The sequence below is a fragment of the Panthera tigris genome, chromosome B4 (genome assembly GCF_018350195.1).
Source record: "Panthera tigris isolate Pti1 chromosome B4, P.tigris_Pti1_mat1.1, whole genome shotgun sequence".
Lineage (NCBI taxonomy): Eukaryota > Metazoa > Chordata > Mammalia > Carnivora > Felidae > Panthera > Panthera tigris.
Window position 1 is genome coordinate 78,154,217 of NC_056666.1, and position 16,256 is coordinate 78,170,472.

Below are 16,256 nucleotides of genomic sequence, written 5' to 3' on the forward strand. Positions count from 1 at the left end.
GCAGCCCTGGAACTGCTGGGACCCTGGACATCCGGGCCCAGCCTTGCACTGCAGTTCCCCCCGCGATGCTGGGAGAAAACAGGGTCTGCACAGGCAGTAGGAAGGGGACTGCATGAGCTGGAGCTGTGATTGCGAGCTGACTAGGGTTGGCAGGAAGGGTGGGGCAGACATGCAGGGGGCCCTGGGGAGCAGGCGATGGGCGCCTGTGGGACTGAGCTCTGAGCTGCCCTCTGACAGGCCCCTGCAAGCCTGGGGAATGCTCTTTGCTCATTTGAAGGGTGTTTTGCCAATGGCATACCAAAGCCTTTGAAAATCCCCCTGGGTTGATTGAAACTCTGGGCTGGAAATCAACAAATACTTTAATTAGTCAGAGGGACTTAAAAAGGATATACAGCAAAACGCTCTGTGCTTTGCTTTCTCATGGAGGGTGGTTTTATTTTTTATTTTTTTAAATAAACACTTCTGTAGGCCTTCCCACATGCAAGGCACTGTCCTACGAACTTGGCATCTGTACATCTGAAATGGTGAAGAAGCAAAGAAGGGCTTTCACCACTTTCTTGGCATTTGCTTTGGTACTTACACGTGGGTGTGAGTGTGCCTGGTACTCTGGAAAACCGCAGTAACTTCTCTATGGAGGAGAGGCAGGGACACGACTCGCTGATAGCAGGCTTCTCTCCTGACTGGGTCCGAGACTGCAAGGAGACTCTCTTGCATCCCTAACCTGCCCTGTCCCTTTTCTCCCTGCTCTTTCCTACACGCACCCCCCCCCCCCCGCCCCGCTCCGCCTCCACAGCTGCCAGGAGGGGAGGGAAGGCGGAGACAGAGGCTGGAGCTGTCCTCTGGAGGTTCTGCCTGGTACACTGCCTCCTCGTCCTGCCCTAGGGCAAGGTATGGGGACAGAGTCTGGTTTCCATTTGCCACCCCCAGCCCCCCACCGCCGCTCCCAGCTGTGACCTAGCTAGCTATAATCACATGGAGTGAGTGGGCCCAGACAATGAGGTTGGGGAAGAGGGAGAAGAAAACCCAGGGCCATCTCAGGAAACACTGGGTGTTGGGACATTCCTGGAGGCACACCGATTCCTGCCCAGCCCAGCCATACCCTCTGCATGTTCATAGATCCTGTCTTCACACCCCATAGGCACACAAACTGTGGGCCTTGCTCACCACCCGCTGGGACTGACAGTCACTGTTGAGTGCTCGTGAAAAGAGGTTAGCTTTTTCCAAGAGAGACACAGTGTCCCAGGCAACTGGGAAAACACTTGTACCAACCATTTACTAATTTCTTCATTCACCACAAGTGCTTTGAGCAGTTGTGGGGGACCATGCACTGGGCTGCCACCGTGGGGGTGCAGCAGTGAAGAGGACAGGCCCGTGGGGGAGACCCAGGGTCTGAGGACAAGGCTGGGTCTCCCCAATCTCCTTGCCAGGCTGAGGACGGTGACCTATATCATCGCCTGGGGACAGTGGGTGGTCGTCAAGGGCTGGAGGGAGACTAGCCTGTGAGCCAAAGTCAGTGCCAAGGCCCTTTTAGCCAAGGTGTCTGCCTGTTACAGGCTTGGTCCCTCCAGGCTGTGGGTGCCGGTGCCAGATGGAGAGAGGAGCAATTGATGGAAACCCCTTTCTTCCTGCCCCTCTCCCATCCCTCTTCCCACCAATAGAAGGATTGAGAATCACATGTGAGCGTTGGCCTGTGTCTAAACCACATCATGCCCTCAGCTGGCTGTCTCCTCAAATCCATACCCTCTGGAGGAGTTGCCAAGGGCTCCTTTGTCCCTCATCCCACCCAGTCTCTGGGTTCCTGTGGTCATTCAGCCTCAACTCTGCTGTCCAGTCAGGTGGATCCATTCACACCCCTACCCCAGGGCCCGGCTTTCATGCTAAGAGGGGCTGTTACACTGAGTGTTGCCTCTATCTTTGTCTCTGTCTCTCTGTCTCTGTCTCAGACTCTGTCTTGGTTTCTCTGCCACAAAACACGAGGCAAAGACCCAGAGGCCTCTCAGGCAGTCTGTTCCAAATGGGTGTCTGACAATGGCTAGCTGGGTGCCTCTCTGAAATTGGACTTTCCATGATCCCCAAACAACCCAGAACATGGGCTGAGTCAGTGCCCAGGGTACGTTTTGTGGTGTGGTAGAAGACAGTAACAACAGGCACACTTATATAGCACTGGCTGAAGGCCAAGCACAGTTCTGGATGTAGTAACTCATTTAATTCTTACACCCTCATTAGGTGGGCCTATTATTGTCCTCATTTTACAAATGAGGAAATTGAGGCCCAGAGAGGTTAAGTAGCTGGTAAGTGATAGAGCCTAGATAAGAACCCAGGCAGATATGACTCCAAAAGCCCTTGTCTTCACCATTATGGACATTCAGGTTGTTGGCTCATGACCCCGACTTGACCTGAGGAGGCCTTCGGCAGTGGCTCTGGTCTCCAGCCAGCCTGTGAGGGCAGCAAACACAGGGGGCCTTAGATGCCATTCAGCAGTCAGCATGTGTCAGTATCCTGCAGCAGTCTTGGGGGAGAGGAGACTCTAACCTTGACTAGGGATAGAAGGGTGGATCCTTGTGGATACCCCTCCCCTCTCTGGACTGCCAGACCTGGGGTGAGGCAGCTGGGACTCTGGGGCAAGACTGCAGTGGATTGGGGTCATCCTACACCATGTCCCTGGGGAGATGAATCTTAGGGATTACCTACTATCACTCCTCTCCCTATGTCCCTGGCACCAGACATGGGGCAAAGGCCCAGATATCTCTGCAGCAGCCTATCCCAGATGGCTGAGTTGTGTCTGAAAACCACTTATCCAATGCTGCATGTGTGGCCCAGTGTCTTTGTTCGGGCTTCAGCTTTTCCTTCTATTGCTCATCTTTCCCACCCTTGAAGCTCCCTACACCAGGATACCAAAACAGGGCCCCCCAGAACTTTGCTCTGGATGAGCAGAGGCCACAAAGAGGAGCGGATAAGAGGGAACGACCCAGCCTGAGGGTTATTTGGCATTTTTGAGTCTTTGGGATGGGCTGGGCTACCAAGTGGACTCATAGGGAGTAGACCAGCTCCTTCAATGGGACCACCCCACTCAGAAAAGAGATGAACCCCATCTCACTCGGATATGTGGCCTCATTTCTTTTGGTGACATTGGGTCTGATTTCCTCCAGCTCTTCTTTGAAATAAATAGCTATCAGAGTCTCACGGTGTGCCTGAACTTGTGCTAAGATTGAACGTGCATTGTTTTATTTACTACTTGCGTTACCATGGGTAATAAGGCTATTATCATCCCTGTTTTCTGAACCTCAGAAACTAATTGTGTCTTGTCTAAGGTCATACAGCTAGTAAGTGTCAAACCTGAGATTGGATCCCCAGTCTGGCTGTTCCTAGAGCCCATGTTCTCAACCAGCACACAAGCCAAGCACCTGAGGAGCCAAACACCTCCGTGATCTCCATCAGCAGCCCACACACCAAAGCCTCCTCAAATAAACATACCACCTAAATGAAAACAGCGTGCTTCTCTGCACACCAGCTCTGAGACCAGTCTGCTGTGCCATTACCTCTTTCCAATCAGATCACAGTCTTTAAGCCCCAAGCCCTGCTCATGCAGAAATTCTCGAAGCATCACTAGGGCCATCAACACCATGATACCCCCACAGGTGGGACTTCCTGACTCTTTGTATCTATGAGGCCTGAGTGTTCTCCACTTATCCATCAGCCTTCCCAGACAGGGTATGTGCCAAGGAGTGAACAAAAGCTCCATTCACGATGACCCCTCCTCCCCCACCATGCCCTACTTTTCTCCTCAGCAGTCCAGGAACCCAACCGGTTTGAGTCTGCCCTAAGGGTTTGTCCCACCCATCGACCTCCTTACTCTCCAGATCTCCTTGGAAAGGGCAGCCTCACCATTCAGGGCTAAGGAGACACTCGGTGGCAATCGATGCTTCACTGCCAAAATGTCATGACCTATCCAGCCTCTTGGGCAGTCCCCAGCTTCCAGCTAACCTGGGCATCCCTGAGGGCTGGGGCTCCTCACTCTGGCACCAGCCACGGCCTCCTGCAGGTTGGCACGCTGCCTTCCACAGAGAACAATAACGTGTTATGGTCTGCAAGACCTCAGACATAACATGGCTCCATTGTTCTGAATCTGGAAAATGATCTCACATTATTAACCCTGAGAATCAAGTTATCCCCAGTCACTTGGTAAAATGTTGCCTTCCTTTGCTCAAGAACACACAGAAGCTTTCTAATGACTTTGTTCTTGCCTCCTTATTCCTCTGATCCCCCTACCTCATCATCCCTACTACCATCTGTGGTGGGCTCAGGTTATGCTATATGGCAAAGAAAATTAAATTAAATTAAAGCTGCAGAAAAAAATAAGCCTGTTAATCAGCTGCCCTTAAAATTGGGAAATTACCCTACGTTATCTAGGTGGGCTCAACATAATCCCAAGGGTCCCTAAATGTGGAGGAAGGAGGTAGAGGGGAGGTCTGAGTGACGTCAGGCAAGAAGAGCCTGACCACTGTTGTCATCTGTGAAGAAGAGAGAACAGAACCTGTGAGCCAAGGAAGGTAGGTGGTCTCCAAAAGCTGCAAAATGCAAGGAAGTGAATTCTGCCCTAGAGCCTCCAGAAGAAACGCAGCCCTGCCCACACCTTGATTTTAGCCCAGCGATACCCCTTTCCAACTCTAACCTCCAGAACTGTGAGATAATAAGTTTGTGTTATTTCCACCAATGAGTTTCTGATAATTTGTTACAACAACAACAACAACAGGAAACAAATACACTGTCTATATCCAGATCAGCTTTGGCCAAGGAACCTACTCTTTGTCCTCCACACCACACCCAGGTAACCCTCTCCTCCACCTTGTCCTGCCTCCTCCACCTAGTCCTGCCTATCCCTCCCGCTTCCCGGGTTCCGCTCCTCACAGCCCACCTCCAAAAGTGTCCATGGCAGAGAGGACCACCTTAGGTCTCATGTCTTTGCCCTCTCCATATGTTGTGCCACCAGGAACAATGTCCACGGAGCAACAGTGAACAGGCTACATTCAGCATCCACTGTGGTTCCTCTGCCAAATACATGTTTTTTTCTGCTCCAGGGTTTGTATGCATTCTAGGGTTTTGTCCACTGCTCTCAGGTGAAGAGTTCACTCTGGATGGGTCCCTGTGTCTATCTTCCTCAGTACTGACTTTCCCTCCCAATCCCTCCACATTTCCTTGCCCCGAGGTATAGCAGGAGCAGTGCTGGCTCTTGACAGTTGCAGGTTCTCACTCATTGGCTGAGGGTAGGAAGAACCTGGGCTGAATTAGACCCATACTTTGGTTACTATTTGATTGAGTGTGAACCATGAAGTTCATGTCTGCTCCATCCTGGAGCCTGGCCTCTGGTAGGGGAGAGGAAGGGAAGCAGTGGGCAGTGGGGTGGGGTGGGGGGCAAGGTTGCTTGGTAAAGAGCACTCCACTTTGCCAGGTTGTTTTCAGGGGATTGGTCTTTGGTCTTGGCAGTTCAGTGTCCTCATTTCCTGGTCACCTGAATTCACCCATTGCAGCTTTTGTTCACCTTGGGTTCTCACCCCATCAACTGCCACCAGCTATAGGTCGTCACGCTGGTGTGGCCAACAAAGGCAAGGTGGGAATTCATAGGCAAGAGTCTCTGACAGTTGGTGAGGAATGTATCTGTCCTGGAATGTGACATCACAACTGATGTCCTCCCTGAGGACCTTGGCCTGCTGGACAAATGCTGACATTTACCAATGGTCCAGTTCCTTATGAGGGAGGCAGGGAAAATGGCCCCACTCTTTCCCAGACAGTCCCCAGAGGGACATTCCCCAAACAGAATGGGTTCTGTCAATCTTCCCAAAGCCCCATAGTCTTCTTAGTTGGCAGAAAACAGAGAGTACCCTTTGTATTAGGATTTGGATGAAGATTCTACTCCTTGAGAATGGGGCATGCCTAATAGGTTTATCTCATAATGACCTCAGCTGGGAGTGCAAGCTACAGACTGTCCTTCACCTGAAAATAGCTCTGGCTCCTTAGGAATTCTGCCCTCCCCATCACCTTGCACCCTCTTGAGGATTCCACAGCCTGTGTGCTCTCCACATTCCTCCAGGGAGATGAGTGTGGCTGGCTCACAGCTCTCCCACTGATGGGGGACAGCCTCAGATGGAAGTAGAAGGAACAGAGTAAGTGATGTCTTGGGTTTTCTCCCTGAGGAAACCCATGCAGCATGAGTGTCCTACCACCCAAACATGGGGTTCAGATTGCCAAACTGGGCCCCACCTCATGAGTCAGTTGGGCAGACACCTCCAAAGGCCTCCAGCACCATCAATTACCTGCCTCAGTCTGGTGTGGGGATCCAACCTGGACCTCAGGCTGGACAGCAGGGTGGCCATGTTCTTTATTCTTACACACTCCACTCTAGGCTGTGGCTGTTTTCAATAGACCAGAATCCCCAGATGTCTGAGGCAGGGTCTCCATCATAACATCTCCTAAGGGCTGAGGGAAGGAGCACCTTCTGTCAGGTTCCACAGAGCCTCACTCTACTTGCTCTCATTCATTCCCAACAACCAGAGTTGGCCTCACCTGGCCTGTGGAGCATCTCCCCTCAGGCACGCAGCTGGGCCTTGGGAACACGGGCCACGAGTCCCCTAGTAGACCCTCTCCACAGCTTCCTCTGAGAACATGGCAGTCTCATCTCTCTCACCTTGCCTCATTGAAGGGTCATACTGTACTTGCTGGGAGGAGCCAGAGGGCGTGCCCTTCCCCAGCCCTACTGGAGACCAGTGAGAAGACCACTCTCCTCTGCCCTGGGGTCCATGTTCAGACAGTTTCCATTAGAAGAAAGCCCTTCCTCACTGTGAGTTGAAATCGCCTCCCCGCAACATATGCTTCTTGGCTGTGGTTCTGCTCTATGGAGTGACACAGAAGAAGCTCAAATTTCTCTTTCCCTCTGGCAAATTTTTCCATATTTGGGGACACTTCTGAGTCGCTACCCCTTCTCTGATTCAGAGGACACTGACTCCCAAGGAGAAAAATGTGGTGCCATCCCAAGCTGTCTACACTGCTGCAGCTTGCCCGATGGTGCACTTCTCATAGCCCTCGGGAGCTGGCTCAGCCCTGGCAGCCAACCCAGACCTATGCTGGGATTGCAGGCCTCTCCAACCAGTACCTGTTTGTCCCTCTCTAAAATGAATATGACTCCTTAAGTATTTCCCCAACTGCAGCCATTCAAGTGTTATGCCAGGATTTTGCTCATATCTACAAACGACCTAGACTGTTATTCTCTATAATATTTTTTCTTTAGATTAGCTTGCAAGTTTACCTAATATATTTATTTTATAAGGGGACTTTTTCACTGTTGAATGACATCTTTTCTAATACACATCGAAATAATGTCAGTACTATAAAACAGGCTATGACAAAGGCTGGAATGATTTTGTGCACCAACAGGGCTGGCCTCTCTGTTTTGGGAAGCAGCCTTTCACATGTTTGCAGGGAGGGAGCTATGCTCCAGGGTCCTTCCTGCTCATCTCATCCCCTTCCTCAAGCCTCTGCCCCAGACTAGCTTCCTAACGTGCCTCTCGTTTCCAACTTCTGGGTTGTCCAAAACAGGAATAGCCCCTTCCCTCTGTTTTCTGGCTCCCTGCTTTCATTCTCCACCACGAGACTGAGACCTTGCTCACTGCTTTCAAGTCTCTTCTCCCATGAAGTGAGGAGACCCCTCCATGGCACTTAGGACAGGGCTGGGGCAAGGGGCTGATTTATGTCTTCAGAACGTCCAGCTGCAAACCTGGACCAACAGGTACACCTGATCCAGAGTCAGGGAGGTGGCAAGGCCATTTCTGTAATTATACCATCGGGTGTCTAGAAACCACAAATGAGCACTTAGAAAGCCAAATTACAGTCCTTACAGGGAAGGATGGTGAGTACAGCAAGCAGCAGCCTCTGGCCAGGCAGTCAAAACAACTGGGGCTGTGGCCGATTCAGCCCAGGTGTATTCTGGGGAAGAGAGCGGTGGCTTAGGCACCTGATCTTACCCTGCCCCTATGATAGGTAGCACCTTCCTAGAGATGCTGAGAACCACTGTCACTAATCTCAGGCAGGACCCAGGAGAAATTCCTGAGAAGCTTCTCCTCTGGAGGCATTTGCCCCCTCCCCAGCACACCAGGCTTATGATCATGGCCACACCGGCTACACCCCAAGGACAACCTTGACCATGTGGACATCTGGGCCTGTGCATGGCCTTGAACATATCTGGCAGTCCTGCCAGTTCACAGTGCTGGCTCCAGCCTCACCCTTGGCCCTCCCACACCCATATCATTGGCTCCATACAGAGTCCCCAGCTTCTCTGGAACACCTCTCCCAATACCAGCATCTCTGAACTTCCCCTTGAAGGCAGAGCCAACCCCTGGAACAAAACCAAGAGGGGTCAGTGAGATTTCCTCTGCCTCCTCTCCAGCACACGTGCTCCATCCAAGTAGGAGAGAATGTGGGGGCCACTTGTGATTTGTGACCCAAATGAGTTTCATAGTCTCTCTGGCCCTGAGTTTTTTATTTCTATAAAATGAAGGTGCTAGTAGAGTTGTTGATGAGGATTTAATAAGGAAATGTCCTTAAAGAAGCTAGTTCATAGTCTGGTACCCAGGAAGTCCTCCACAGGCAATAGCCATTATCATTATTCCTACCTCCAAAGTTTCTCTCTCTGCCTCTTTCCCATCTCCTTGACAGGCCAGGTGCCGCCCCTTTGCTTCACCTTCCTGTCCTTTGACACCCACGGCTTGGCGTAGGTGCCTAAGTCTGCCCCAGTTGGTGTCCCAAATGTAGGTCCTGTGTCCAGAAGCACCCTGACCCTAGGCGAAGGGGAGCCCTGCCTGGGACCCTTCTTTAGCGGGCCCTGCTTTGGTCCCTTCCACACTTCCAGAACAAGAAGTCTCTAGGGTCACTGGGACAAGCTTATCTGGAGCCACACTCTTCTTTCAGGCAACTGAACCCCCAGAATCCCCTACCCACTGCCCCCAGCCCACACCCACGCCTGTATGGTCCTCTTCTTCTGGAGGTCCATCCTCTGGAGCACAGACTGCCTTGCTGGTGGGTGCCCTTCCAGGCTGTCTGCAGTTGTAAGCCAGGGTTTGTGTGAGGTCCTTGCAGTGAGGACGGAGCCAAGGGTCAGAAGAGAAGGGCAGGCTGGGGAGGGGAGGAGTAGGAGGGGTCTCTCTGTACTGCCACATTCAGACCTGGAACTCTTAGGAGTCCAAGAATATTCCAGTTGAGCCTGGCCTGCTGGTCAGTCTGTTGGGGACCCAAAGCCTGGATGTCTCAGCCAGCACAGGATCACCTCCACCAGCTTCTGTACTGCTAGCCATGGTGTGTGGCAGGGAGGGAGCTACCTCTGGTGCTTGGGGCTCTCAAGAGGTCAGACAGTGAGCCTGCTGACTGTATTCTCCTTGGTATTTCAGATCTGTGAGCTAAAGATTGGGATGCAGAGAAGTTACTGGGGTCTACCCCTGCAACAGCAGAAGCAAAGCTGAGGTGTCCAAATATCCAGACCCTTTCTCAAAGACTAATATAAACTACTTACTTAATCAGATGTTCTCATTGTTTTTTCTTAGGCATTTCATAGTATTCTCCCCATATTCCATGTCATTTTCTGACAATACCTTTCTGAAAGTCCTGGACCCATGCATCTGGGAATAAGTTGCTAACTGGGATAATTACACGAATGTGTGAATTTGAGCACAAATGCATAAATTACAAATATGCTTATCTATATAAAGTCAAGGGGACCTGATTTTTCCATCTGCTAGTGACCATAGGCAAGGTCCTTAATACCTCTAGCCCTCAGGTTCCTCATCTGATAGATCTCTAGATAAATTCTAAAAACATTTCCACCTCTAAAACTTTGGTGTTGGGGCGCCTGGGTGGCTCAGTTGATTGAGCGGCCGACTTCGGCTCAGGTCACGATCTCGCGGTCCGTGAGTTCGAGCCCTGCGTCAGGCTCTGTGCTGACAGCTCAGAGCCTGGAGCCTGTTTCTGATTCTGTGTCTCCCTCTCTCTGACCCTCCCCCGTTCATGCTCTGTCTCTCTCTGTCTCAAAAATAAACGTTAAAAAAATTTAAAAAAAATCTATTAAAAAAAAAAGAAAAAAAGAAAACTTTGGTGTTTACCTTCTTGCTCTTCCTTCCTTATTCTGCAGTCACACCAGGGCAATCATCTCCTTCCCAAAGTGTCCTTCACATTCCTGCCCCTAAAACCCAACTTCATCCAGGAAGCCACCATTGCACTCGTCATGTAAGAAGACCCACCTCGGCAGGTGCAAGTGTGTTTCTCATTCAACACACAAGGAAACTGAGGACAAAGTGAGGCAATGACCTAGAGACAGAACAAAAAACCCTTCCACCTCTGGGGTCCACAACCCTCAGGGCCACCATTATGGCTTGTGCAAGTTATTGTTTCTGTGAGCATCAGTGTCTCCCTTCCATCACAAGACCTCTGAGGGCCAGAATCTTAATCCCACCCTCCCTGCCCTGCACCAGCCCTCCCACACAATCCCTGTGCCAGATGGGATCTCAGTGTTTTAGTCAGGGCTCTTCAGAGAAACAGAATAGGAGATGGATGGATGGATGGATAGACAGATAGACATATTCAGCATAAGGAATTGGCTCACATGGTTAGGAAGGCTGAGAAATCTCAAGCTCTGTAGTTGGCAAGACCAAGGCGAGCGTGGTTCCAGTGGGCGTTTAAAGGTCTGAGAACCAGGATAGCTGACATGCCAGTTCTGATCTGAGGGACAAGACCAATGTCCCAGCTCAAATAGTCAAGCCAGCAAAGTTCCTTCTAACTCAGCATTTCTGTTCCATTTGTGTACTCAATTGATTGGATGAGGCCCATCCACACGGGGGAGGACCATCTGCTTTACTCAATCTACAGATTCAAATGTTAATCTCATCTAGAAACACCCTCACTGACACACCTGGAATAATGTTTGAGCAAATGTCTGGCACCCCATAGCCCAGTCAAGTTGACACATAAAATTAACCATCACACTCAGTAAATGTCTATTTGGTGCAACAAAGAAAAACTCCTTCTTGATTCCTGCCAAAAACCCACTGTCCCTTTTGAAGACTCCCTTTATTCTTGTCTCTGCACTGTGTTGTGCTGGAACAAGTTCAGCTGCCTTACAACAGCCAACTGTTACAGTTTTAAAAATTTTGTGGGCTGCTTGTTACATATAGCCAGATTTCGAATTAAATTATCTGAACTTACAATTAAATAAGTTAAATTAAGAACAAAGGTAAGAGGGGCGCCTGGGTGGCTCAGTCGGTTAAGTATCCGACTTTGGCTCAGGTCATGATCTCGCGGTTCACAAATTCGAGCCCCATATCGCACTCTGTACTGACAGTTCAGAACCTGGAGCCTGCTTCAGATTCTGTGTCTCCCTCCCTCACTGCCTCTCCCCCACTCACACTCTGTCTCTCTCTCTCTCAAAAATAAATAAGCATTAATTTAAAAAAAAAAGAACAAGGTAAGAAATGCTTCAGACTTGTAACCTCCTAATTATTTTACTATTACCTAAACTCTAGAGCTTACTTACGTCTCCTGAATCTGTATGATGGAAATACTATACAATGATTTGCTGGTGCACATCTCTGTGACTCTGTAATCAATGACATCATGTTGGTAACTTGAAATCACCATTGTGGGAATATTTACACCCAAGGAATCACCAAACACCACATATGAGAGCTTCATTCATTGTTCTATTTTTATACTTTTAAAATTAGATATAGCTGACATGTAACATTAGTTTCGAATGTACAACATAATCGCCAAACATCTGAATATATTTTGAAGCAATTTACTGGTTTGTTGATTGTGTAAAGCTACCCTGTTCATCACAATTGTCACTAGCCCCATGTGGCGTCTGAGCACTTGAAATGTGGCTAGCCCAGATATGGATGTATTGTAAATGTTAAATCACACTGGATTAGAAAGACTTAGCATGGAAAAAATGTAAAATATGTCATTTACAATTCTTACATTGAATATATGTTGAAATGATAATATTTTTATATATTGGGTTAAGTATATTATTAGAATGGATTTTGGCTGTTTTTTTTTAATGTGGCTACTAGAAAATTTTAAATTATATGTATGGCTTGCATCGCACTTCTGTGGACAGCCCTGGTCTAGATTTAAGTATTGGAAAAAATGTTGTGTGGATTAAACTTAAAAGTGTATCATCTCTGTAGCCATTACATTGTGAACGGCAAAAAAAACCAAAACAAAACAAAAAAAAAACCCTGACAGCATAACCTTCTGGTATTCAAAAACTATTATTTGATTCTCTGAAATAATCACTCATATCTTTGAGGAAAGAGTGAGGCTCCAGCATTCATCTTCATTGCTGTGTTTTCATCCCAACCAATAAACTGAAAATAGGCACCAGAGTTCATGTGGGGGCTACATTTGCTCGTCAGTTGCAACCACAGGCTAGCTGTGGACGTGGAGCTTTGCAAAAACCAATTGAAAGCATTTTGCAAGAGTCAGTGGCTTTCTAGAGTTTACCATAAAGAATATTTTATTATTATTGTAAATATTATCAGTGAAACTTGTGATAAGCCTACGTACAGCAGCATCTGGCTGGCTCAGTGGGTGGAACACGTGACTCTTGATCTTGGGATTGTAAGTTCGGGCCCCACATTGGGTATAGAGATTACTGAATGCAATAAAATCTTAAAAAACAAAACAAAACAAAAAAACCTAAGTACATACATATGTACATATATGCGTGTGTATATATATGTGTGTGTATATATTTATGTGCACATATTTTTTTTTCAAAGAGCTAATAAAGTTTTTATCAGCACACGGCTGATAAAACTCTCCAACCTTTCTGCTTCCGCTAGCCCACTTCCCGGGCCCTGCCTTCTGCATTACTGCCAGATTTTCTACCTGCCCCCCCAACCTTCATTTCTGAATTTGCAGGCTTCAGAGATGTGGACTAGAGGCCCCGCCCGACTTTGTTCCTCTCAAGATACCTTTTTTCAGTGTGTTCTCCTCTTACCCATCGTGGCTGGCATCTCAGTTTCTGGACCCCAGCCCTGAATGGTCAGTCACAGTGCCACCAAAATCCTGTTCCTGGGCTGGACATTTAGTGGGAGCCCTGCCTGCACTCTTGCCCTGAGACTCTAGAGGCAGGAAATCATCTTGGGCAGTGACTCCCAACACCACTACAGGGATGTAAGATGGCAACAGCCGTTCCCAGTCCCATGGAAGATGGGTCTGAAGTGAGGCGGAGGGGTGGCTGAGCCACAGAGAGGGGCATGGTGCAGGTGGATGGTGTTCAGAGTGCTGGGGACACGGCTCTGCACATTTCTTGTACCCTCGTATCAAAAACAGTGAGTTCAACTTAGAGCAATTCTGTCCTAGATGCTGCACAAGAAAACATTGCCCCTCCCATGCTCTGCCTGCCAAGGAACCCAGAAGGACACATCGGCCAAGACTACTAAGAGGCGATGGGCACCTGAGGGTAAGACTAGCAATCCTGTTTAGGGTAAACCACAAACAGCAACATATACATGTCAGGGGTGAGGCATGGCTTCAGGAGATTCCGGGGGGGTGGGGGGTGGGTGTTGGTTCAAGGACAGTGCAGGGGCCAAAGCTCCATTATGGTGGGGAGACACTGAGTGGGTAGCCATGGGCTCTGAATATCAGGGTTAGCTCCCTGAAGGAAGTAGAGTTCAGAAACATGGGCTCAAACACAAGAGTCTGGGGTACAAAGTAAAGACAGGGAGACAGGCACTCTTGCTGCTGGGAAATCAAAATGGGATCGGAGTCCCCAGGGAAACCCTAAACGTTACTGGTGGTTTCCTAGGTAGTGATCATTGTCTCAATAACAGTAATGAGAATAATTAATAATAATAATAGCAGCTAACATTTATTGTGGGGCCGGCATTTTACGTCTCAACTGCAAGGGTGTCAGGGGATAATTGTTCTTCTTCCCTTTGTGTAGAAGAGGAAACAGACGAGCGAGGACAATGAACTAGCTGTGGAGCGCAGCGTTTCTGAATGGCGCCCGGGACTGGAGCCCTGGCCCCGCACCCCCACACGGCCATGGCATTGCCTCTGCAGTGCTGTCACCTGCACCGCTCTGAACTCCCATGCTGCGTTTCTACAGGCTTCCCCTTCATGGTTCCTTTTGATGATTTTCTAAATGTGCAGTTGACAGAGCGGTTTTATTCTTGTTTAGATGACGACACTGAGACACAAAGAGGCAGCTTGAAGCACTTTTCACTAGTCCGGAGCTAATGGAGAAAAAGAAGGGCAATGCAGCAGGTTTTCATGTGGCTAACTTTATTTAGTCTAAAGGATTGAACTTACTTCCGAGAGGTGTCCTTCCTACTGTGAAATTGTCCTTTTCCTTTATGAAATGATGAAGGGAGTGGATGCTATGTGTTGCTTTCCTTTATGTCCCATTTTGGCAAAATGAAAGGCTGTTAGCCCTCGCCTCTGATTTGCAATCCTAATTGATGGTGCGCTGTCAGGGTCCGGCTCTGCTGTCCTGGAGCCCCAGGGCTTGCTGGGTGCTCTCTCACGGCACACCTCTTCCAGGCTGGGGCATTTACTCAGGTGCACTTTTGCCGCTAAGTATGAAGGATACTCACAGAGCAGTGCCCAACCTGCCTTCCACCAGTTGGGAAGATGCCCTCCATTACCCCTGCCTCCGGAGGAAGGGGTCTCAGAGAGGACGATGGGCCTGGCTGATCTGCCAGCTGAGAATGTGCAGAGGGAACACCCTGGGTGTTCTGGCTTCAGAGAGTGCAGTGTCCCCATCAACCCTCTTTCAAATCTGCCTCAGCCTGCCTGGGGCCCCTTCTCCCACACCCCACTAATGTTCCACTTGCTTGCTTGGGGGCGGATGGGGGGGAATCAAGCAGAGATCTTCCCACCCTTGGCCCATGTGTCCTAAAAGCCACGATACATCCACCTTTTCTTTCTTTTGAGGATTTTCCATGGCAGCCTGGAGGCTCTTCTCTCCTGATTTGGCTAGATTCCAAGACAATCAGGAGCTATTTGAGGGGCGTCTGGGTGGCTCAGTCGGTTGAGTGTCCGACTTCTACTCAGATCATGATCTTAGTTTGTGGGTTCGAGCCCCGCGTCGGGCTCTGTGCTGACAGCTCAGAGCCTGAAGCCTGCTTCAGATTCTGTGCCTCCCTCTCTCTCTGCCCCTCCCCAACTGGTACTCTGTCTCTTTCTCTCAAAAATAAATAAACGTTAAAAAACTTTTTTTAAAGAGCTATTTGAACAACAACAAAAAAATCAGGACCACGTGAGGGGAGCAAGTTCCTAGAGGATAAATGTTTTCTATCTCTTGCAAATGGAAATTATCTTTGGGTTACCTGTGCTTCTGAATACCTGTGTCATGGCTCATTCTTCATTTTTGTTTTTTTTTTAATTTTTTAAAATATTTATTTATTGTTGGGAGAGAAAGGGACACAGCATGAGCAGGGGTGGGGCAGAGAGAGAGGGAGACACAGACTCCAAAGCAGGCTCCAGGCTCTGAGCTGTCAGCAGAGAGCCCGATGTGGGGCTCGAACCCACGAACTGTGAGACCATGACCTGAGCCAAAGTCGGATGCTTAACCGACTGAGCCCCCCGGACATCCCTCATTCTTCATTTTTGGATGGCTTTTTCTCCCTCCTCCACTAGCACTGGGGAGAGATAGTGACTGTATTCCAGTCTAGAATGGGGGACTGTATTCCAGTCTAGAATGGGGGACCAAGAAATAGCTGAGGCAGAGGGAGAGACTGGAAAAATATTTTTCTTCCCTCAAGCTGTACTGTGATAAGCCCACAGCCGACTGAGGGAACATTAGAGAATCGGGCCAGCAAGGTTGGGTGATGGGACCTGAGAATCTCCAACCCTGAGAAGGCCGGCCACTGAGGGAGCTAGACAAGAAACCATCTTTGCTGCGCACTTGACAGGGAGCCGAGGTCCTGTGTCCTTGAGGGGACGGTGGTCAGACTCAAAGCAGAACTTTTCTAAGGCCAGGTTGTGAGACACGAAGACTCCGGAGTCTGCTCAGAAGGTGCCATAGAAGAGCAGAGATGCCTTTACCTGGAGTGGTTGCAGAAGTGGTGGCTGTCTTCAGCCGGCTGGACAGGCTAACGTGCCATTGTCTGGAGAAAGGACAGTGCCCGGAAGAGCCCACTTACCTGACAGGGGCCACCTCCTTCGTGCTCCTCCAGATTCTTCCTGCTGGTCTAGGATTTCATTTT